Below are 26,731 nucleotides of genomic sequence, written 5' to 3'. Positions count from 1 at the left end.
ACAGACTTGTGTACTATTTACATAGATTTAGAAGTATTTAAGAACCAAAACGTGTTTCGTAATGTGCTTAAAACTTACAAGAAATGATATAAAAGAATATTCCTAAATTTGAACAAAGTAAAAATTTTACATTAGCCGTGTTATTCCTAATGCGCATGCTCGAGAAGAATAGCCTCATACGCAAGTGAGATATTGTTGATATGTCATCGCTGTCGTCATTTGTGGTCGCTTTTCTTTACTACTCTTTGGTTTGTTCCATTTGCTGGCCATGTGTGTAATAGATAAATTGGTGTGAAGTTATTTACAAAATTCAAAAAATTTTCACGAACCTTGAGGCCATCTAGCGGCCAAACGAAGCGATTTCGGATATAGGTGAATTAGCCTAAATCTGCTTATTTTGAGTCCACGAATCTGTGGTTTTCCGTTATACACATTATTCTGGGACACCCTGTATATATAAATTCTATAATTCTTAATTATTTCTAATATTGCCAGAATATCGCGATATATAGGGTCATGACAAAGAAGATATTTTTTTGGCACTTATGTCCAAAGTACATAAAGTCGAAAATCGGTCTAGTAAAAATATTGGGAAATTCTACATGACAATGTGCACTATGGGTTGCCTATTATTTGGGGTATGTGACGTCACTACTAAAACGGTCTATTGTTTTTAATTGCCAACTGAAATAGTAATAATAAAAATCAATGCTATGACAACTTTTAACGGTGAAGATAAAGGATGCATTAATTTCCCATACCATCTCATCAGTTTTCCTATTTTCCATAATACTAGAATAACTATGTTTACGGGTGTGGAAATTCTCATAAAATCATCCCTTATAGACATTTTATACAAAGAGCTTCTAAGATTTCAGGACCCCGCATGAATGAATGAATAAATGTGTGAAAAGTTACGGAAGAAACGCTGAAAATAAAACGTCTATTTTATGTTCATATTTAAGCGTACCTATTATTCGGATGATTTTACAGCTTTCACTGATATTTGAAATATGCTTAGGTGTTTAAACATAATATTTAGATACAAGTCTAAGTAGGCCGTGAGAAAGAGAAATATGACATAATTAATTATCTTTTCCCGGAGTCGTGAAAGTTACATAAGCGAGATAACGCGGCACGGCGTCTTATCTTTCCGCTTCCGAAAGTATAGATTTAACAGTAACGCAAAACGTTTACTCCTATTTATGTCTCTTTTTCGAACCCGTCGTGCTCTCAGTATTAGATAATGTTTGGAGGGAGGCCAACCGCCTGGGGATGCGTCATCGTGAGGTGAAGGATAAGGATTAAACTTGGCCTGTGAATCAAGAGGGCTGAATGATTTTCCCTGTGAGTTGTGACGGGGTGGATGCCGTTGAATGCTTTTATTTGACGTATAATCCAATACTGGAATACTGAGATTGGGCTGCGCCCCTGCAACGCAGTTGGCTATTCCAGGATTTCCATTAACAATGGCGCGCCAAAACCTAACCTCACATTGCATGTAATGCAAGAACGAACCTTGGAGAGTGCAGAAAAGCTATTCAAAAGTCTGGTAAAAATTAAAACGGTGTGCGAAGGAGTAATTTTTTCGCAAAAATACTTTTTATGGTTACGAAAGACTTTCGAATCTCGTTTATTTTCAGAGCTACAGGCGAAAATTGATCGAGAATAGGCGCAGAATCACAGAATCCATCCAAATCGATGCCCTAGGCAAAATCTGATTATATTTTCGGAATCTATGTACTCTAATTGGTCTGTGATATTTTTTTCAGAATTCTTATTGGCTAAATAATAATTTTTAATTTTCAAAAGATCAGTAAAAATTAAATATGTAATCCTTCTAAAACTCGACAGAGGAGCTGTTTTTTGAATTTTTTTATTCTCCGAGCATTATGAAATGTTAAATCAGACATGAAAAACTTTAAAATGCCATCGGTTTTTCCGGAAGCAGTTTACTTTTGAAGATATAGACCACAGAGCCACAAAATCGGTCCAAATCGACATCCTAGTCAAAATCCAATTACATTTTCGGAATCTACGCCCTCGAATTGGTTTGTAACATTTTTTCCAGTACTTTTAGGGACCAAATAAAAAGTTCTATTTTTCCAGCTATTCAAAAGATTGGTAAAAATTAAATAAAACGAATAAAGAAGATCCGCATAATTTTTTTGCAACCTACGTGTATTGTGGCCCGCATTTATTGACTAGTAGTTTTTTAAAGAAAGTGTGTCCTCTGAACACTACAAACAACATATTTCAGGAATCAGTAGAAATATATTTCCAGTTCGTTTTCAAAAATTGATGATTTTGGAGACTCTCCATAAAAAGTAACTTGTTAAATGCCCTGAAAATAATCACTCAACGGACATGGGAGACCAAACGAGTAAATCTATTGATTTCTTCTTTATTTAAAATATTTGTGTTCAGAATACTCCGTTTACGCTCCGATTACGCTTTGTACATTTATTAAACACTTAATCTAGGGGTGTTTCATACTCCTGTTTCAGGCGAAGGTAGAGAGTTTAATTCCTATGAATTAATGCTTAGCGATATAAATTTATTACGAGCTATTAAGCTTCCCAGCGTCGTATTCTAACCGAGTGGACAATACATGTACTTTCAGGATTGCGAAGTTGTGAATGGGTTTTCTGGATTAACAAACCACCGCAACCTATTTCCAGAACGTTAGAAATTAATATTTTCTTATCGTTCAAAGGTAAAATAACTGTACTGTGTGTTCTTTTTAATTGAATAACTTAAGCGCCAAAAATCGTTACGTCGGAATTCTATATCCGCACAGAGAACTGTTAATTCTATTAAGTGGGAATGTTTTGACATTGCCAAATAGGAAATAGAGATAATGTCAGAGATGGGAATAATGGATAAAACGCGTAGATATAATTTGAAGATGTAACATGAGTACCCATAATTTGCATTTAAAATAGAGAACCCACCACTATGGAGTTTGAGGCAATTTGTATCCCCATTACCTTAAATTCAATCTTGTTACAACCTTTTACACAACTCCGTATTAATTTAAGCGAAACGCCCCTAGGGGGCGCCGACGGCACTATGGAAATGCCACCATAAATTCGTAGGTGCATTATAACTAATCGTTATGTTTCAGACCGGAATTTTCACTCTCAAACTTCAATATTACACAATAAAACTGTAATAGAACATGTTATTCTTTCAAAAAACAAGGTAATAATAATTACACCTTTGCACAAATTGTGTATTTTAATGTAAGCAAACATTTTTCTTAGTGTATTTTCCTTTAAGAGTAACGTGGCCAAATAAATAAATAAAATATTGTGCAAATTTTAAGTGGCATGCAAACGTCGGTTTATATTAGCCACTTTCAACCATAAATTGACGCGCTTAAGCGCCGATCTACTGACACTTGGAAAATTTATTCCGGACCATTCCCGGTCCATATTATCGCTTAAGGATAGATTGGCGTAATATTTTCTGGTGGGTACAAAAGAATTCTAATAAAGGGTGTTCGTGGGGGCCGGTGTTTTATTTTGTATCGATTAGGTTTTTGTGACCAGCCACGGATCTTCTTTTCGAGCCAGGCCGTTTTGCGGGCTCTCGTATTTACTGCCGCGAAATGAATCTCCTTTTCCCTTTATTGCATAGCCTCGCGACTTACGTCACACTCTGGATGACACCCTTCCGCCCTTGATATCTTTACGACTTTCTACTGTAAGGACTTCGGCCAAATGGAACTATCATTGTTGTTAGATGACTTAGGGACAGTAATTAATGCTCCACTAACTTAAGGTAGTTAAATTAACTGCATAAATTGACACAGTTGTATACGCTGAAAAACCAGTTTCGTTGTAATAACAAAATTTTGTTGCCCAACAAATTTCCTGCAATCAGTCACAGCAGTTTAATAAATGAAATATTCAGGTAAAGTCAAAACAGGGGGTCAAGGTCAATTAGGCTAAATTTTTTTTTATTATTATATACAGGGTGTGCCAATTAATACTCCCGCTGCCAATATCTCTAAAATGAAAAAATTTGTTTTAGTTCCGGAAACTGGGGTTGTTAGGTCCCACGAATAGCTTCAAATTACAATTAGAATTGTTAGTTCAAATCTCTCTGTATAGATGGCGTGGCGATACTAAAAAATTGTTTGATCCCTGGAACGTGGAAATGCGGTCCATCTGAAAGATCGTTAAATTTTGAGTAATTTTTGTAATATCAAGGTTTTCCCAATATTTACTTGTTTTTGCGACATGTCGACTTTAATATGCAATGTATGATGTAACGGGAAAATCTAATATTTTATTTAAATCACACTAAAAATTATTCCTTTAAAATATTGTTATAATGGCTTTATTCACACCACACACTAACTAATAAACAATAAATTATAAAAAAACAAATGATCAACTACATAAACAAATTATCCAATGGTAAATTTTATAACTAATATAGTTAGATTGAAAGACGCAAGCTGATAAAACTGTAATTATTGGAAAAGTAATATGTGTCATCTGTTTACATGGTTTATTTTAAACAAATGACTGAATTTTTTAATAGTATATAGTATACGATGCGTCTCTGCCACTTATAAGATTTACCATTGCACAATGTTTTTTCTGTAGTTGATTATTTGTTTTTTTTATATAATTTATTGTTTTTAGTACGTAGTGTGAATAAAGTCATTATAACAATATTTTGAAAGAATATTTTTTCTCATTGTGGTTTAAATATATTGAAGTCGATATGACACGTCTCGAAAACATATTAGGAAAAATTTTATATTACAAAAATTACTCAAAATTTAACGATCTTTTAGATGGACCGCATTTCCACGTTTCAGGGATCAAAAAATTTTTTAGTACCGCTACGCCATCTATACAGAAAGATTTGAATTAATAATTCTAACTGCAATTTGAAGCTATTCAAGTGACCTAACAACCCCAGTTTCTTGATTTCGGAGATATTGGCAGCGGGAGTGTTAAATGGCACACCCTGTATATCCCACTAATCCTACCAGAAAACCTCTCTTTTCTCAAATCAACCTTGGAGTGACCTTAAACCTGATTTGATACATATAAACGGACCTTGGATTCAAACCCAGAGATTTTTAAAACGGTAATCGATTTCTCTGTTTTTTCTCGGTTTGACCTTTAAGTGACCTTGAAATAACCCTCACATGACCTGATGTAGACAAACCGACCTCGGATTCGAACTCGGCTATCCCAAAAACCTATTTAACAGGCGGTTAGACTTAATTGCTCGATTTTTTCAATTTGACCTTGAGACGACCTTTAAATAACCTTATACAGACAAACTAACCTCGGATTCTAACCCAGCGACCTCAAAATCCTGTATAACAGGTGGCTGGACTTGATTTCTCGGCTTTTTCTCAATTTGTCTTTGAAATGACCTTGAAACAATCTTAAAATGGCCTGAAATAGACAAACTAACCTCCGATTCGGATTCAGCAACTCAAAAAACCTAAGCTCCGAGATTCTTTGATTTTATGCACTTTTTCTCAATCTGACCTCTAATTGACCTGGATCCTGACTAGGAAGGATGGGGAAGGTCCCGTTTGGGGTGGATGTAAATAATAAAAAAAAATTTTTTTCTTTTTTTTGGCCAAAAATGATGGGGACGAAAACCGTTCCAATTGACCCTCCCCCTTTGTCACATAAACACTTTTTTCAGTGTAAATTCTTACAAACTAACAACTTCTGGTATAAAAATGGAAAGTAGGTTAAAATTAAATAAGTTTTATATAGAATTGCAGATATTTTCAACATATGCCATGAAGCTAAATAAACCAAATTTATGAAAGTTGAATAAAAAAAAATGTTGCATGTTGGCGGGTATTTAAAAATGGAGACACGGAAATATGTAACAGTTTGAGACATTCATATTGATATCTTGTAGATTTGCGACAAGAATTTACCGGTACTGCATTTTCAACGCACCTTTTAAAATTGCCACTCGAATAAACTAACTTGTAGGTATGCAGATAAGGCATGTAATCGATTCGCTTAACGTGACTCATCATGCCACGTCGTTCTAGTTCGCTGCTTGAAATTCATGATATCGTTCGTGTTTTATATACACCCTTAAGTACTGGCCACAATTATTTATATTTAACAGATACACCGATAAATCCAAATATTAATTCGAACTCGTCTAAGAGTGCTACAAGGTACATATCTGAGGCCAGTACTTTTTTACAGCTGAAGGTATTTATTTACCAGTAGCGGGTCGAATTTTAAATAAAAATATCGCTAATCAAGTTTTGTTAATTTTGACAACGAAAAAAAAAATTAAGTAGGCCTTGCTAACTATAAATAAATTCAAATGTGACGTAATAGAGTTTTTTAAGCCTGTTTCCAAAATCGTAACGCATTTCGCATGTTGTTTATGATTAAAATTTCCTAATCCCCATTTTTTTCAATTATTTACCTATTTGTACACAAAATGGTGGTGCACTAGCTGTCGAACGACGCTATTTATCTTTACATTTTTTTTTGGTTTCGGTGTAGACACGCAACGACGGCCTGGGGTCCAAAATTACACGCCGTAATGTGATCCCAGCGCCGGCTGTGAAACATCGGTTATTCTACGTGATGCGCCTATAAATACTTCATATATTATCTATATATGACCACTGTCACGTCTCGTAACACGCTAAACGCCATCGGGGGCGCAAACCTTGTCCCCATCAAGTTTTAAACAGCCCTTGCATAATTAGTCAAATTATGCAGATATGGGCTCTGTTCTGTTTGGACACTACGTTACACAGAAGATACGTCGTCAAGTAATTATTAACGTCCTTTTACAACGCGAGTGCCATTTTATACGAAACGAAATGTTTCGTTATGCAACTTACAACGCAGGAAAACTAACCTCAAAAAAATTGTACTGTAAAATGTTAGGTACTTAGTTGTACCAAATTTCAATGCAATTGTCTTTTCGCAAAAATATGGACAAACTTCGATTTTAAGAACACCAAAAAACAAAATACAGACTACCCACAGTCCATAGGAAAAATGCTTGTTTAAAAACTTAGAAGAATAAGTAGAATGTATTAATACGGACTTTCAGTAATGAAAACCTTCGCGAAACAATGCTTAAAATTATTAAATTAAAATTGTTAAAACTTATTGAGAACCTCTGGCATCGTTCCTTACATAAAAAGTGGCAAATAGATGCGGCACCGTCCGCTTTTTTGTCCCGTTTTTTGTGATAACAGAAAAGATGCAAGTTAAGTTTTAGATTATCGTCAGTTCTACTTTATTTTGATTACGAACGCGTGTGTCTTTTATTATTTAAGTTTCAAGCAATAATTATTAATAAATAAACGTTTAAGTGGTCATTTATTATCGTGGACTCTTTTAACTGAACTCCTTTTTATGAAAAGGCAGTTTGTCAAGGGTGTATGTGTTTGTGTGTGTTACTAACTGCGAATAAACATACTAAAATGGTTTATCAACAAAGGAACAATTAATTGATGGACTTGGTGACAAGATATGGTGAATACAGCATGTATTAATTGCATCCCAAAAATGTTTCTTCATATTTTTGTGGTAAGTCAGTTGGTGTTAAAAAAATATTTTATTTGCAGACAATTCCTCTGCCAATATTATTTATTTGTTGTTCAAATATCCTTTCCACGATATGTGTATACAGTGTGTTGGATATAGCTGAAGAGAACACTGTTCTTGTTTTTCATTTCGCGAAAAGAAAGTAATTCTTGTGAAAAAGTTCTGCTTTTGTATGTAAATGTAAATGTACAAAATGTAGTTTTAAGTTATTTATGAAAAATTAATTATACTACCTTTTTCATACTGTATGAAAAAAGTTGTTCCGAATTAACATTAATGTCTTCATCCTGTGTTGTTATTGTGTAAGAAATAAAAAAAAAATAGATTAGAAGCTGATTATAATTAAAATATATGTTAATATGTCTCAAAGTTGTTGGAAATCGGTTTTAATTTTGCGTAGTGATTTATCAAAATAAAATATGTCATAGTAGGCTGATTATCTTCAAATTTGTTATGTGGACAACTGGGATAATTTTTTATTGCGACTAACTTTGCCCAATAAAATTATTTCATACTTCTTATGAAAATGGCAGTTTACCTACATCGAAAAAAATTATTTTCGGTCATACAGAATCGTTTTTCAAGGTATTAGCTTAAATATACTACATTTATGGAATTTTTAACTGATGTAGTGTGATTGAAGAATTCTGAGGATAAAATCTACTATGTTTCTAATTCATTTGTTTGTTAATTACATTTTTTAACAAGAATTACTTTCCTCATAAAATGGAAAGCAAAAAAGTTTTCCCTCATTTCAACTCCATCCATACACTGTATACAGGGTGTCTCAGGAAAATTTAACAGGGTATAGAACTCGCAATAATATAAAAGGAAAGTTAATATTTTCGAGACATAGTGTGTTAAAGTTGATAAAAAAACCTGTTTTCAAATATGTCAAAAATTACTCGGCCGATTTTGATACAATTTGGCACATTTTTGGTAATAAGTAAGGGCCTCAATTTAATGTGATTAGATTTAAATTAATTATTCCAGGGGCGGTGCTGGGGCATCGTGACTAGATATTTTGAGGAAAAATTTGAGCACGCCACTGCATTTATACAAGGTGTTCGCAAATTTCACCGACAACGTTTGACTGCATATTCACGACAATAAATAAATACGATTTACGAAAAAAAAGTTAGGTTTTTGGGATATAGGCCTTCAAAGTTGTCAAAAATAAAAATAAAATTTGGCACATTTATTTGGACTATTATGGCGTATTATTTCTTAAAGCTTTACTTAAATCGATATACTGGGTGATAGTTTTCTCCGGTTACCTCTCCCTTTTAGTGGTCAAAACTTTTACAGTGGTCGAATTTTTTTAAAACTGGCAGCAACATTGAAAATGTTTCATTTTAAAAACTAAGCCACAGCAATCAACATCTTGTTTTCATCGCCTACTGAACTCAAAGTTTTAAATCCGTGACATTGCTACGCAAACCGAAACGTACAGACCTGCAAATAACACCATTTTTCTCAAGAATGGCTTTCTGTAGGCGATTTTCTCAAGGGACAATATTTTTTTTTAAATAGAACGACCTTTTCAATGTTGCTGTCAGTTTAAAAAAAATACGACCACTGTAAAAGCTTTGACCTCTAAAAGGGAGACGTAACCGGAGAAAATTATCACCCAGTATATCGATTTGAATAAAGACTTTAAGAAATTATACGCCATAATAGGATTTTAATATATATTGAATACGCCATAATAGTCCAAATAAATGTGCTAAAATTTAACGCGATCGGCAAGAGTTATAAAGTTATTAATTAATTAAATTTTTTTTGTGACAACTTTGAAAGCTTATAACTCAAAAACCAAACATTTTTTATTTAATTTTTTTTTCGTAAATCGTCTTTATTTATCGTCCTGAATATGGAGTCAAACGTTGTCGATGAAATTTGCGGACACCCTGTATAAGTTTTATATTAATTTTAAATTGAGTAGTTAATACAATTTTTTGTCGTACGTTTTTTGTCTGCCTTGCTTACTTTCTGAGGAAAAAAAAATAAAATTCGTTTATCCGCCCGCCTCTGGAAAAATAAATTTATTTTCATTAATAAAATGAAATAAAATAAAAAAAAAGGAATTGAATTTTTACTTCCTTAATCTAAAAATAATATCAAAATTAAAATAATATAAAAAAGCAGTGGCATGTTCAGATTTTTCTATAAAATAACTAGTTAAGATGCCCCAGCGCCGCCACTGGAATAACTAAATTAAGTATAATAGCATCGAATTAAGCCCCTTACTTGTTACTGAAAACGTGCCGAGTTTCATAAAAATCGGGCAAGTAGTTATTGAGATATTTGAAAAAAAGTTTTTTGTTCATTTTAACACCCTGTATTTCGAAAACGAAACTTTAAAACATACAACAACAACAATTTCATTTCATTATTGCATTCCATCGAATTGTCAAACCGCCGTTTTTCGAAGATTTTCCTTGAAAGTTGAAGGGGTGAATTCAAAGAATGTTTGCTTTTAATATAGTTCCGTACGCTTTGCATCAGTTCCTCCGCGGCATATGCAGACCGAGCCTGGGTACATATTTACAGACATTAACTAGTGTAAAACGGGAATAGAGCTCCGTTGTTTACGAAACAAAAGGAGAGGGACTTGTAAAAGTAATTGTTCGCAAGCTACATCTATTCCCCTAAGCTTAAAATGGTTTATAATCAAAGCTAATTTAAAAAACGAGTGTATCGAAAATAAGAATACAATTTTCACTTCCTCTGATCTGCAGAGGCGACGCCTCAGGTCTGTCATTATCCTGATGAAGCGAATAATACAGCTCTCGGTCTGAGTATAATGAAGGGCAGTCAAAGGGTCAGTTGCAAAGACGGTCTAAGAGTAATGACATGATTTATCCCAGTCAGAGCCCCTTTGACTAAAGAAGTAGCGGACTTCTCAAACGGCATCTTCTTGTATGCGCCAGTCGGCAGCTTTGCTCCTGATTTCCTAATGTTCTGAATTAAATAAGTCCGCTATACACACTGCCTGAAGGCTAGTTTTCAATGAAAGTAGAGTTATAAAATTTATACGCCATTTTCCTTATTTCATCCATCCAGATTGATACCCATAGGTTGTTACAGATTTATAAAGTTTCGGGAATATGTTTTTGTGTTCAAACGAGGAAATCAGAATGCCTTCGCTTTGCAAATCATCGTAATATGTTTTTTATACGATTCCGCTATCTATATCTGCGAGCGGCTCACGTTTATGCCATATTTTTCTTTTCCTTATTGGATTTTCACACAAGTGGTTATATTAGGAGATATTTCATATATCAAAGTTGTCGGGAAGGTTTGTAAATATTATTTAGAAAGAGATACACGATGTTGGGATTACGTACATATCAATTTCTATGAGGCATTTCTTTCTCTACAGATTTTAAAATGAAAGGGGCATAAATCACAATACGTTGCGATACATCAAAATGACAAAGAAGATATAAATTGAAAGTGAAATTTATTTAGAGAGAGCGATTTTTCGACGTTTTGACATGCCCAGAGATAAATGGAGCTGATGGAAAGTTGACATACTGCCATCGTATTTATAATACGTCAAGTATAATCTTGTTTAGTTCGAAGTTAGAGGCACTACGCAGCAAAATAAAAACGTATTGTTCCTTCCATAAAAACTTCTCACATTTCTAACTCACTTTGCCGGAAACTTTCAGACGGCGGGGCTCGTATTGCGATCTAACTTTCGCAGATAATCTTAATACACTACCGTAACTAACTTTGACAATATGGAACGAATTACATTGCGAGAAATAACGCAGACATGTGATCGATATAAAACTCTCATTTACAACCCAATTTGGCAAATGGAAACGACCAGTGTGCCCACACCGAGCGAAACACACAAGGCGAATTGTAAAACACTGGCCTCTTTCATTCATTGCATATTAAAATTTGTTTATTATACTAACACCTTGTATATTTTATCTTTCTTTTATTTATGCGCTATTTTTACGGCATTATCAACTTTTTCTAATTTGTGTTTTCTTGAACCAGCAGCTTTAATTTAACAAGGTCGGTAACACAAAAATTTATATTTATTATATTATTTATATATATTTCACTTTGAATTTTTTTTTTATCAAAAACCCATAATTACGACTTGTAGAGAATACTTTGCAGTTTCCAAAACCCTGCTTGGATTTTCTGTACGACCATTATTTCCCGAGTAATTGATTACCAAAGTCAAAAATGATTTTTTTGCTTTGATCAACGATGACGGCGACAAATAATCGTACAAGACTCCGGAATCGCTCTCAAATTGAAGAGAATTAAATTATCTAAAAGTTTTATGATGAAATTACCAAAAAAATTTTTCCAAAGTCCATAGGCCTTTAAAAAAAAAGAAAAATTTAAAATTTTTTTCCGTTTTCCGATTTTCTTATGATTACACAAAAACTGCTAACGCTAAAAAATTTTAAACTGCAGATCTGAAAACTAGACACTGGAAGCTTCAATTTTCTTTTTTTGGATTCTCCCTACGACCATTCCCCTCCAAGTTACATTTCTTTGAAAATCACCCAAAATTTTGGGATTTTTTTAATATCCCTTAATTTCTGTGCCTAGTGTATTTTTAATGACAAAATACTGTACTTTTAGCACTTAATTTACCCAGAATCTGACTACCATGCACTATTCAAATTCGGGAAAGATCACGTGGTCAAGTGGTAGGCTGTGTGCAATGTTTGATAATCCGAATTTCTTGGTAATCCGAACTTTCTTCAGTCCCAGTTAGTTCGGATTATCGAGATTCTACTGTACCTATTTTTAATGAAAACGTAGTACTTAATTTTACAGACGCTTTTTTATCGTTTAATGTTTAAAACCGTATGAAGTTTGTATTTTTTTTGTGTATAAAAAAAATTGCAGCAGAAGTTTCCTAAATGCGCGGCTTTATGAAAAGAAAGCGGTCATAAACGAAGGCTTATCTTCACATAAATCAAGGTAAGCGTAAATTGGATAATTTTAAAGAGCCCATAGGAAATAGGCGGGATGAAACAAAAAAATCGAATACGCAGCGAGAATGTAAATATGACGATCGTATATTATTTTGTGGTGACAGAATACAGCAGTTACCGATAATGAAAATAGCCTATTGGTATCCCTAGCCCTCAGCCGGAGTTTATTTCCCGGGAACCCACCCAAGGGAATGCTGCTTTTTTATTTCCTCCGATTGTGATTTGTGGTACTGCCTATATCGCTCGGTTCTCTCACTGTCGATTGACTTTTAAACTTCCGCAATATCTCTTCGCCGGAATAAATGGTCACAAGTACCAAAACGCATTTTTAACGTTTTCATTTAATTCATCAGAGGAAAATGTAGACCGAGAAGCAAATTGTTTTTTCAGTGTAGTAGTAAGCAATTCAATAAATATACATTAAAATCGTTCAATCCATTATACCTAGGTATTAGAACTTGATGTGAAGCTTACAGGGGTGGTCGGGGTTGATAATATATTTGGCAACCGCGCATAATTTATGGGCTATTTTAAAGTGTGGATTACCCGGTTGCATCTGCAATCGGCCTAGAATTAAACTTTCATGGCGGCGTGTGGAACCACCTGAGGTTTTTCACCAGAGAAACTCGACCAGCTGAGTGCCGGGATGATTTTACAGGCCCGGGTAGGAGTCTTTAGAGCGCGTTTGTACTGTTTTACGATTTCCACCCCTAGCAACTAAAAGTCCTTACGGCGTACATTTTTAAACCGACCCCATGAAACTAACGGAGTGGCAGGGAGCGAAACTGCAATGGAAAATAATTACGTAAGAGCAGATTGCTTTTGTATGACTTCAGATTTTTGTCTTTGCGCACACGCAAGTAAATAAATCTCGTTCAAGTTAAACTAGTTATTAAAATTAAATAGGTTCGTTTCCTCTTAACTAGTTTAGTAAGTTTGCTGGCATCTGATGAAAACATATTAATATTAAAATAAATTTATATCAAGTAATTTCTAACAGTTTATTTAACTAAAAATTATAAAAAGATATTTATTTTCAGTGTGTTAAAATAACCAAAGTGACAATATGTTCTTGAATTGTACCTGAACTACGATTTACGCCCTATGCCTCGAGTTGCGCTATATCCCTGGAATATCTCTCAATTTCTCAAATGTTCAACGCTGACGAGGAAGGGCTGTAATGTCTTCGGCTTGTCTGTCTTGTCTACACGTTTATCGTACTCGCATTAATCGAGAAAATAAGTTTTATGAAGATCGGATCCATGTTCTCTATGTTTTGCATTGCTGTATTAAGCACCGTCTCATTGTTATGGTCCCACCCCTTTCCCGCCGCCTTACACGACTATCCGAAACCCGTTGTTATTTGAATCGCGTGATATATTCGATTTGGAAACAGGCAAAACACATAAATACTACAAATCTGTTACTGGCGTTTCAGTAAGCGTATTTAAAAAGTTTGTAAGCTTTTCTGCGCTTATATTAAAATTTTTATAAGGGTGTAACGAAATTTAGTTGGGTAGTCTTAATGAATGTTTCGGAAATGAGTCGATTTTGGAATTTTTTGTGTTGTACCAGGCGCCTTCGCCATTTTATAGAAAGTTACTTTCACTGAGAGCTCGAAATGGATTCGGTGACAGACTTTTACGGCTAGTCGGGATTACATCAGCAGCAGAACTCGTAAACATTTTATATTTTATGTCTTTCTTACCACTTAGTCGATAATGGGTACAGACTTACTCGGGGATATACTTTGTACAGGGTGTGGCGTGTACAATCTATAAAAATTAAACTACAGCTTCCTGATGATATTTGTAATAGAAAAGTCTTTTGTAAATTAAAGTTCATTTGTTCAATGAAAATGAAGGCCGACCCTGAGTTATTTATTAAAAACTTTGGAAATGTTTTTATGCGACCCGAGATGCAATTCATTATTCACTTAATTATTAACGATGCTTAATATTTTTAAGCATCGTCCATCGACCCATCAGCGTTAAAAAGTGAAAGATTCCAGACAAAAGTTTTTATTTTGCAATTCCACGATAGTGACAGTGTAATTTTTATAAAGTAAAAAATAAGTATAGCGTGCCGATTAGATTAAAAACGAGTTTCTTATTTCTTACTTTGCTTAATTTTTTAGTTTATGTACAAACTAATTTTACAATGAACCGAGAAAACAATGCATTTACTATTTCCGAGTGTCGATATGGTGTTAGTGTATGGTGCAGCCGGAGAAAATGCGCTCGCGGCGACTAGGTTGTACCGGGAACGATGGCCCAACATCACCCCCCATGTGCAAATACAATCCTACAGTGCGTTCAGCAACTGCGAGATACGGGAAGTGTTATTCCTCGAGGAGAAGGGCGTGGTCAACAAGTGAACCTTAATGTTGAAGATGCAATGTTGGAAAATCTTGACGAAGACCCCACAATTAGTACTCGACGACTCGCACAGCAAGTAGGAACCTCATCTCGTACCGTATATCGCATCTTAAGGCGCCAGCTGTTGCACCCCCTATTATCTGCAACCAGTTCAACAGATTTTACCCCCGGACTGTGATCAATGAATGCGGGTTTTTACAGCAATGTGCCAATCAAGTAGACTATCCTGCTTATATTTGTCTAACAGATGAGACGTATATATTACAAATATCGTTAGGAGGCTGTGGTTTAATTTTTGTAGATTATACACGCCACACCCTGTATATAATACATTCCGTGATGAAAATGTAAAAGTCGATTTAGCACGAAATATTCTTTACGGGCGCTTAAAAAATCCATTGTAATATCTCTAAGAAACTTGCTCGAGGAATCCAAAGTAGGGATTATACAAAGGCTCTCGCCGAAGCCCGAGACGTTTTGCTTCCACCTCTGCCGATTTGCATAAAATTTCGGGCAATTTCAGCACATGCGGCTCGGATGCAGCGTTAAGTTTACAGCGATATAACGCCCTGTTGATACGCCGAACCCGCAAAAAACACCGGCAGCAGAACTGCATAAATTTACTTCACTGCATTGTTTCTATTTACCTTCCCAATCTTATATACCGAGGCACTTACACTGAGAGAAACAGTAGTTTGCATTAAATCAGTTTAAAATAACTTCTTATTTCAGATAATTTACATGCAATTTAAGTATTTCATATAAGTTAGTATAACAAATATGTACGAAAACCAAACATAATTATTAAGAACCTTCATTAAAAATTTACAGCTAATTTACTAATATTCCAGTTCTACCTTTTCCAACATCATTGCACAAATCATAAATAGAAACTATAACGAAAAAACTACACTTTTTTTAGTTTTTGCAAAAGAAAACACACAATCAGTTTGCTGGTAACTGATGAAGGCGTATTAATATTAAAATAAGTATGGTATGTGTAGCAATAATATTTTATTTAATACTTAAACTTAAAATTTAGATTAGTTTTTTTAAGGTTAATGTATTAAAAGGCTTTTAAAAAGGTGTGAATCTATTTTGTTAGTTATAATTAAATTCATTCTTTCCTTCGGGCCTGAGCGACATGACGTTTTACGATGCCCAAAACCAATTTACTTTCATTTATCTGAATAGTATTTAGTCGATGTTGACGGCAGCTTGTCAAAATTAAATTGAATACGGTTAATAGCCCTGCCGTTATAAAACTACGAACTTCGACTTCATGTTTCATTAAAGTTTGAGAGAACTTGAAATGATTGACATAAAAAATATTACTCGGCATCGAGTGGCGTATTAAAACTTTATGCTTTAATCGACGGAGCATAACTTCAGAGGGGTTTTTTCCTCCGTCAACGAGGCGGCTGTGCTTTATTACGTAAACTCTTACGAGATTTGCTTCAAAGTTCATATTTCTGCATAGGACAAGCCGAATGAAAAATCCATTCGGCTTTCTAGGACGAGATGAGATTTCCAGGTAGCGGCGGGAGGCAACTACGATACCTTGAATATTTCACCGCTCTTCTGAATTTTTCAACCATCGAAAGTTATCGGCTGTCCCTTTTCGCCTCACTTTCGATTTCTTTGTGCTAATGAAACGCTCTCGATTTGCCATCAAGAAAACATTCCAATAAATTTCAATAATCTTTTGCAAGTTTGTTCCAGTTTAAAATATATTGCTTGACAATTTTATTATAAAGACTGTGGGTTTGTTCTGGGCTGTTGTGGTGGTGCGTGGATACAAAACGTTCTAGTGACAAGATGAAAAACGTTTGACACAAAACTGCTTCTATTTACCCCTGCTTAGGGTAGGGTAAAAAACAAATGACTGTCTGCGGAGGTAGGGGCTTGAAAATAATCAACTATAATAAAACGGTACTTCGGTATCGGTGACGTATCGTATAGCATCCAATCCACGTTATCGCCCAAGTTTAGTGAAATATACTTTGCTGAATATTTTATATACGACTCAATCGAAATGCAAATTTTATCGAGAAAACCGGGACCCTTTATGAAGCGGCTTTTATGGAGAACATGTGAAACCAGATATTTTTGAAATATATATTCGCGTTGCCTTGAAGAAAGGATAAAATGTCTCCCTTTAATGGACTTGAGGATGCTGCTTTATACGCGGGAAATCGAAAACCTCGTGCTTTAAAGTCGAAATTTTTCTCTTGAAAAGAAATTCCTTAACTACGCATATGTTTTCAACCACGAAAATAGAATATTTCCAAATATTTCTAATTTTCACCACCACTAACGGCTCGTATTCTGGGGAACAGGTACTATGTCTGGAATTTTTTCCGTAGATGCTTTTTCTAATCCTACAGCTCTCGAATTTGCTTTGGCCCTTTTAGTTCGTTGATAAACTGGGGGTGAGTGGAAAAATGAAGTCCAGAACAGCCCAAACGGAATAAAGCAAATAGAAACAAAACCGACTGGATAAGATAAATGATACCTGTCCGATTTACCTAATTTATATTGTCGCTGTAACTGAGCCGAAATCACAACTGAAATTAATCGTCCCGAGTTCATCATTTCTTATTATGCTTTCATCAATAACCATTTATTCTAGATTGAGTCGTCTTTTATTATTGTTGGCCATTACCGTGAAACAGGCTGGGGAGCCTTGTTTGATTTCGGCTCTAGAAGCGGTATCCACGAATGAAATGAGCTATTGCGTCGCCAATAATTATCTGCGTGTTTCCACCCCTTGTGTAATCTTCCCGATTTCATCCCCCCGCGAAAAGTTATACACTCCGAGTAGTGAATATTAACTAGGAGCATTTTTATTCAGATCTAATCCTCGGGGACGCGAAAGAACGCTATGCAAAGCATTATTAATGGGCCAAATCGGATTACGCAAAAAACAGAATATCCCTAAAACACCTACTGGCAAAACAAAAGGGTACTAGCTACAGTTCTATTTACGATATGTAGAAAATTCAGAAGATTGTACATTTTTCCTTCGTCAAATTTTTTCGTTTAGTTTTAGAAAATCTAAGCAAGTTTGGAGCAATATTTGTTCACTATGTGTGGGTTTCTGGAAGCGCAATTTCTTGCCCATAAAACGCCTGTCTTAACCCAGTAGGCGGCCAGCTACACTGCCTGATTTGAGCCCACTGCCCGATAATTGCGATTTTGACGCATTTGGCTTTGATAAATGATAGAGGTAATAAGACCTGATGTCGGAACAATCCGGCGCAACTTAAGTGCGCTATTAAGGGAGTTTTATTGAAATATGCTGAAGGGGCCATTGCCGGCGAACGGTTCTTTCGCCTAATAGGCAAGGTGTACAAATAGCCGTCATTAGACGCGTGAGAAGGCAATATGTCGACCAGATACTGGAAAAAGCGGCAGAATCGAATCCTATTGCTCTCGGGGAAATTGTTAGTGAGAAAATAAAGGATTTTCATTAGGGAACTTCGAGTAGCGCAACCTTCGTCAGACGGAAACACGGAAGACCCAGGATGGAGAGTTACTTACAGTGTGGACAAAAAAAACTATTTATTATAGCATAATTTATAGATAAAATAAAAATAAGTACATTTTTTAATTATCTTAAACGAAGATTCAAAATGATTAACGTTTAAAATTAGTTTATATTTTCAAAATTATTATTTCAATAAGTTCTCATGGCCATAGATAACAATAAAAATACTGAGTGAATAACAAATAAAATATTTCTGTAAAACAGCACGTTCAATTATTCTGGATTTGCCTGTACTACTACTACACTGATAGCTACTACACTGATACAAATACACTACATTGATAGCTACTACACTACACTAAATACACTGCACTGATACACACTAATAACTACTACACTACACTAAACTAAAATAGCTACTACACTACACTACATTAAATACACTGATAGCTACTACATTGATACAAATACACGACACTGATACAAATACACTGATAGCTACTAGACTGCACTAAATACACTGGTAGCTACTACACTACACTACATTAAATACACTGATAGCTACTACATTGATACAAATACACGACACTGATACAAATACACTGATAGCTACTAGACTGCACTAAATACACTGGTAGCTACTACACTACACTAAATACATTAATAGCTACTACACTGGTACAAATACACTATACTGATACAAATACACTAATAGCTACATACATAAATACACTGATAGCTACTACACTGATACAAATATACTACACTGCACTGATACAAATACACTAATAGCTACTACACTACACTACAGTGCATTTCATTAAATACACTGGTAGCTAAATGTGAAATTTGCATAGATTTTCTACATATTTGCAATGGTTTATTGTGCGAAAAATATAAATGTAGTTAATATACATAATTCGTTGTGTATAAAGGGTGCTCCAGTATCCTGTGTACATGGAACTACCACAATTACTTGCTATGAAAATGAGCAAATTTAACTAAACTCGCCTTAGGATAGACCTAAGTTGCTTCGTGTGACAAAAAATGTCATTTTCAAGATTTGTAAGATCACAGGAAGTTGATACATCGAATATTGGGATACCCTGTATAATTATGATTTAGAAATTTTACAAATGCTCTGTGGTTTCCTTAGTTCGTTGTAAAATTACACTTTAGGTGTCGGAAATATACCTACAGAAAAAATTTGTTATATGTGTAACATTACTCAATATTTTTATGAGTGTAGTTTATTACAAATAAGATACAATATAATACTTGATATTTAATGCTTGATGAACTGGCACTATATCTTAAAATTTCTTCTACATTATTTACTTTTCGATTATATTTTTTTTGGTCACCCTGTAGGTTGTCCCCACTAGATGCCGCACAATCAGTTAGCATCGGATCGAGCCTCAGCATCACCGCTGTGATATCGACTACGTCGGCAGCGACAAAATTTAATACAACTTCAATTAGTGAGAACATGCTGAAAGTATACACCGCCGTCTAGATTGGATTAGTAAATGAATACAGACGTGAAGGGGTGGTTTTAACCACTTAATCTTTGCGTGCGTACCCAGTGCGTTGCTAAAAACTTCCAGGCAACTTTAACCTTATTAGCAGGGCTTTCCGGGATACCGTCTTGCTTCGTATATTTATCCTAGGAGAGATTAATTACTTATACGGGGTGTTGCAGCAATGTCGCGACAAACTTCGAAATTTGAATCAAGAATAAACAAAAAAAAAAACAAAAACAAATGGTATTAACTATTTACTAGGTATTGCGGGTGTAGTTTAGCGTCAGTAGGGACATTAGTCGGCAGGGTAGTTGCTTCCCGTAATATTATCGGTTTAAAAACCTCAATTTTTCCAGATATCTTTAATATCTTAATATCTGTTCTCTTCCTTTATTTACCCATTGCTCTATTTCCTGGGGAATTGAAGTTCGTCCAGAATGGATAAACGACCAGACTTTATGAATCAACGAGTTTGGACGTATCGTATAAATGGTGCCTGCCAGACACCTGGCACCATTCTCGGTAATGATACGCTTCTTTCACAAAGTGTATGCAAACGCAGACAATACGAAAAAGGTAGAACAACTTTTCTCTATTTAGGAAACCTAAAAGTTAATATTGGAAGTAGAATAATAAAAGTGTCGATAAAAATCTGATTGGGTTTACGTTTCTGTGTACCCAAGAAATAAGTACACACAACTTACAGAAAGTAAACACATTATCCCCTGTTCTATTTAAGTATGCTAACACCCGGCAACTAATGAGGGTCCTTGTAATCAGCCGTATATTTGTATCAAATCCAGATCCGTAAATAAGTAAAATCACAACGGGCCCAGCTATGTCTCCCTTTTCGTTAATGAACATGTCACTGCCAGAATGAGTAGTGGTCTTCATTTCCTACATACAAAATACCCTCGCTTACTCTCGTCCGCTAGCTGTCACTGATATTGTTTATTAAAATAACTCATGTTTTGAAGGGATGACTAACCCACGTCGCCAAATATAAGTTCCCCACGGTGGAAAGGGACTTAACTGCAGATAATTTACGCACAGAACGCAACGACGTTTTTACGTTTATGTATAAACGTTTTCGACATTACCACGTTTAAACGTTTGCGCGGTTAAACGTTTAAATATTTAAACGTTCCATAAATACTGAATTAATTTGAAAGATTAGACTACAATTTAAACGTCTCTATTTAATTGTAAATGGATTTTCAGTTTTGGAAAAGCCATCATTGCTATTACTACGTTTTGTGGATGTTTGAACGTTTAAATATTAACGTTTAAGTATAAACGTTTTCGTCGTTATCACGTTTGAACGTTTGCACGGTTAAGCGTTTAGATATTTAAACGTTTCATAAGTACTGAATTAATTTTGAAAGATTAGAGTACAGTTTAAACATATCTCTATTTAATTATAAACGGGTTTTTAGTTTTGGGAAATTCGTAATTACTATTACTATGTTTTATGGATGTTTAAATGTTTAAATATTAACGTTTAAGTATAAACGTTTTCGTTGCTATCGGTAGAGCACAGTTTAAACGTTGTTGGATGTATATATAACTCTATTTAATTGTCAACGCGGCTTTACTTTTGAGAAGGTCATGATTACTATTACTAAGTTTTATGGACGTTTAAACGTTTAAATATGAGCATGAGAACTGATAATCTTTTTCTGGCAAAATACAGCAATTTATAAAAACGCCGTTCAAATATAATAATTAAAAAACGTTTGCTCCCGTATGTTGCGACTTTTACATCTGTAAACATTTGCACGTTTAAATGTTTCCAACGCTTGCGCGATTAAACTTAACATACTTTTAATTTTAATACTAATACTAATAATATTTTGACATGATTTGAAAGTTATCGTTTTTAATTACTTCATATATTCGTATGTTTTACGGATGTTTAAACGTTTAAAAAGAAAAATTAAATTTTATCTGATTTATAACCTTAAAATCATTAATTTTGGTGTCTGGACTTTGTTCAAACCGCCATATAGCCATATAAAACATTTACAACTGTAGACATTTGCATGTTTAAATGTTTTCAACGTTTGCAAGGTAAACGTTTAGTTTACATTTTTAACATACTTTTAATCGTATTTTGACATAGGTATAACCTAATTTCACTATAAACTTGTCTTCAGGTGAAAATTATCATTATATAATTACTTTGGTATTACTATATTTAAACGTCTAAACTAACTAACTAACTAAGTTTTATCTGATTAATGACATTAACATTATTAATTTGTCCCTACAGTTTAAGTACATTTGCATTTATAAACGTGTTTAAATGTTTTTAACGTTTGTGCAATTAAACGTTTATATTTTGAGCACACATTCAATCGTATTCAGGAAAGTTAAAATTTATAGTTACTTTTTATATTCGTATGTTTTCTGCATGTTTAAACGTTTAAAATCTGATTTATGACATTTAAATCATTAATTTGAGCGTTTGGCCTTTGTTCAAAGTCGCATACAGCATAAGAACTGACAGTCTTATCTCTTTTTCCAGTAAATCTCTTTTAAAGGCATCCGGAAACGACATTCTCTTGCTGTACGCCCGACCATTTTTTATCATTTTTTGCCTTCGCCTTAAAATGAATTCTATTCAAAAACAGGTAGTTTAATATTTTCCGAGCAATTTAATTCAATCCCTATTTTTCCCTGCTCCTAAAGTACTTAGGAATTTTGCTCTGGCATTGTTAAGACTTCAGCGCTGGGTAGTTCACCAAATCAATACAACGGGAGATTTATTTTTTTTTACATTTCATTTTAATCCCTGCATTTTATTATGGTTCATTTACACAAAATTTTGTTTAAAAATTTGAATTTTTTCACACCCTGTCTATGCGTATAAATGCGACGAAAAGAGCACCGTATGCTTTAAAATACTAAATGTTTCCGACTGCTACAGGGCACAATACTAATAAGCTTGTATTGCATACTTCTAATTTGAAAATATCTTTGATTTATTGCACATTAAACAATATTTAACGACCGTTTTGTATTAACGGTCTTTCTAATATCGTCGTGTAAAAGCTAGGATGGTTTTTATGTCGGAGAGGGAAAGTTGCCCCCAGCCATGCCAGTGGCGTCCCTGACTCCAAGACCCCAGTGGAAATAAACTATAGATATTATTGTTTTGTATAATAATGCCAGAGTTATCAACAAGAAATATTGTAAAAATCGTTTATTAGATTTTGGAAAGTGTATCAAGTTTGACAAATGTTGAATTTTGTGCCTACAGGGTGATATTTTAGTGGCGATCAGTTATTTTAGGGGTAATAATAATTTGAAATCATTTTTGAAAACAAACGAATAGTGGGTGGAGTTAAACTTCGTTACAGTTTTTTAAACTGCACTTAAATTATTGTCTACGCCGTCACTGAGCAGCAGCCCCCGAACTTTTTTAACTAACTGCAATGAAGAATAATTTTGAAAACATTGCTTTTGTATTAAAAAGAATAGTGTTTTTGAAATATTAGTATTTGTTTGTAAGTAAAACTAATTTTGTGTTTTAATAAACAATAAATAAAATCTTTTACTAATTTTGATGGATGGATGGAAATATTTTTAAAGGGTTTCAAGTTTTTAATAAAAAAATATTTGTTAGACTTTTTTAAAGCACTGTGTTTAACTTGTGAATTTCAGTGTCACTGAATTGACCTAATTTATGCAAATTACGTAATACACCTGATGTGACATGACAACAGAGTGCTAGGAGGACAAAAGACAAACGGCTAACGTTAATTAACCATACAAACTTATTTATTTCACTGTTTAGTGATGATACGTTGTGTTTGTGTGTCTTCATCGTTAAATTTCTATGTAATACTATGAAAAAACATGTAAAAACTGCGAATAAAGGTTACAAAAAATCAGTTTCTGGAATTCAAATTCAATCAGTTTCCCTGTATATATAATCTTACTCTTATATGTATGTAGTTTCGGAGGGACATCCCGTCGATTTGAATTTTGGGGACGCCCTTGCGAAGCCCAGGCTATAAGTGGTCGGGATCGCAGTAAGCGTGGCTTTCCAGTGTTGTGGCTTAGGCCTGCCTTTGTACTCGAAATGATCTATGGCATTCATTTTGGTCGCTGTGCGCCATAACGCCGGCATTTCGCTAGGCAATCGCTTACGTTTTAGCCTTTATATCCTATTCATGAGATCTATTATCAGGGCCCGATCGTATTGTATTTGAGTTGCCGTTTAATTATTTCTACTTCAGCTTTGACAATTCCGACGTCGGTTCTTTTGTGGAGACTGCTCGAGTGATCGAGCGTTAATGTTCCGGTCATTATCATCCTACGAGCCTGAAAAATGTAAGAGGAAGATGGGGCTCGCTTCGCTTTTACCTTTGCAGACGGAAATTCCTGGGGGTTTCCATAATTGCAGGCTTTTATAATTGCAAAAAACGAATATCCGGAACTGGAAATTAATTTTCTCTTCGCAGTGTCTCGAGTCCATATAAAAGCTGCGTTTGCATTAGCGAAATTCTCTGTAAAATACAGGGTGTCATTCAATTTCTTTATTAACTTATGGGGTACAAAAATAACAGGTCAACATTTAGTGTGGACTCTATCTAGGCCACCTTTTCTTAGTTTGACCTTCACATGACCTTAAACCTGACGTCGACAGGGTGTTAACTTTAAAAAATTATTGTGGCCGTCCTAATCAACCGATTTCAATTTTTCAATTGCGGTCTTTTCTATGTGAAAAAATTTTGAAGCATCTAGATGCTTTATTTGACGCTGTGCAACATTTTGAAAATTCGAAAATTTTTTTTCAAAATTTGTTTCAAAAAATTATTTTGCAAAAACTATCGAACCGATTTTAATGAAATTTGGTATGTTGTTTTATTATACTTTAAAGTTTTTTTTGCCAAAATTAGAATGCCCTCGGAGCAATTAAAATATTTTTAAAAAATATCCTAAGTTGATTATTTTGCCTTTTTTTTTCATTAATTATTGCTATTTTTCAACATCGGTAATAAATTTTTAACTTACAGTGTATTGTGCAAAATTCAATTCTAAAACTTTTTTTCCTCTTCAATATTCTTCCAAAATGCATAGGTTCCAAGATATAAGTAAACAATTGAGATAAAATAGGTATTTTTAAAAAGTTTTTAAAACATATTTGCAATTTTGAAAATGTTCCGGACCTCGCCTAGATCTAGGGATCTACACTTTTATTATCTGAGTTGTAGGATAACAATTTAAAAAATATTTACTAAACTTTCGAAGTCAATACTGAGAAAATTTCACATTGAGGGATATAAATATAGTTATTAACACTAATAGCTGTCTGTTTTTTTGTCTCTACCTCCTTGGTCCCATATTGATTTAATTCACTATAAATCAAAACAGGGGACTCCAGATTTTTAAATACAAAAATAGAGATTCATCTTAACTAAAAATTTTTACTTCTTTTTATATGATATTTGAAATTATACCTATTTTTCATGAATAGAAAGATCAGTAAAATTTTTGCTCAATTAATATACACTGTTTAGAACCTAACAAAAGTATAACAAATTTTCATATGTTTTGATAATCTGTATTTCTGAATTGTAGGATGACAATTTACAAAGTACTTACTAAACTTTCGAAAGCAATATAGAGAAAATTTCGGATTGACGGATATAAATATAGATTTAACACTAATGTTGATTTAATTCACTATAAATCAATACAAAAATAGAGATTCATCTTAACTAAAAATTTAATGCTAATATTTCGTTTTATATGATATTTGAAATTATACCTATTTTTCATGAATAGAAAGATCAGTAAAATTTTTGCTCAATTGATCTACACTGTTTAGAACGTAACAAAAGTGTAACAAATTTTCATAAGTTTTAATAATCTATATTTCTGAGTTGTAGGATAACAATTTAAAAAATTTACTAAACTTTCGATGTCAATACAGGGGAAATTTCAGATTGACGGATATAAATATAGATTTAACACTAATAGCTGTCTGTTTTTTCCGCCTTGGTCCCATATTGATTCAATTCACTATAAATCAATACAGAGGACTCCAGATTTTTAAATACAAAAATAGATAATCTGATCTAAAAATGTATTGCTAATATTTCTTTTTGTATGATATTTGGAAATATACCTATTTTTAATTAGGTAATCGAAAGATCAGTAAAAATTTTGCTTGTGTACTGTTTGAAGTCTAGCAAACACGTAGCAAATAGAAACAGTTTACAAACTATCAATTCGCTGCATAAACAAAGCTCACGTGTTTTTTCGTGCGATGACGTTCAGAACGTGCAGTTGATTGAGGTGAGGTTATGTCAGATCGGATGAAAGAGGATTTACGGAGTTCCGTCAATTGTACTGAAGGTACTCCAGCAAAAATTAGCTTGTCCCCTCTTACATCCAAGAAGTGGAATATTTCGACAGATCCGCCCTGGTCTATAGGTAGAGTCTGGTGTTTTTATTCGAACTAAATGTTGACCTGTGTAATCGACATTTTCAACAATATTACAACGTAAAAAGTAACAATACATCGTGAAACGAAAATATACACTCGAACACGTAATTCTAGACAATGTACATACAACTCATTTAATATTTTTTTGTATAAAAAATCATTGCGAATATTTCCACAGTTTTTATCTGATTTAGTACTTATTCAGTCAACAATTTGCTTAAATGTATTTTGGATATAGATTCACTTACCTACGCTATATTATTCCATTTAGCAGACGTGCTAGAGAGGCTAAATTGCCAGGGACGGCGAACGTAA

The 26,731-nt window shown here is 34.0% G+C and overlaps 1 protein-coding gene across 1 annotated transcript in view; it reads left to right on the top strand.

Annotated features, from left to right (window-relative positions):
- Positions 1 to 26,731, top strand: part of LOC108916131 — a 61,819-nt gene that overhangs the window by 16,826 nt on the left and 18,262 nt on the right. The window lies entirely within an intron of this gene.

The sequence above is a fragment of the Anoplophora glabripennis genome, unplaced genomic scaffold (assembly GCF_000390285.2).
Source record: "Anoplophora glabripennis isolate ALB-LARVAE unplaced genomic scaffold, Agla_2.0 scaffold2, whole genome shotgun sequence".
Taxonomy (NCBI): Eukaryota; Metazoa; Arthropoda; class Insecta; order Coleoptera; family Cerambycidae; genus Anoplophora; species Anoplophora glabripennis.
This window is presented reverse-complemented; position numbering and strand designations above follow the sequence as displayed.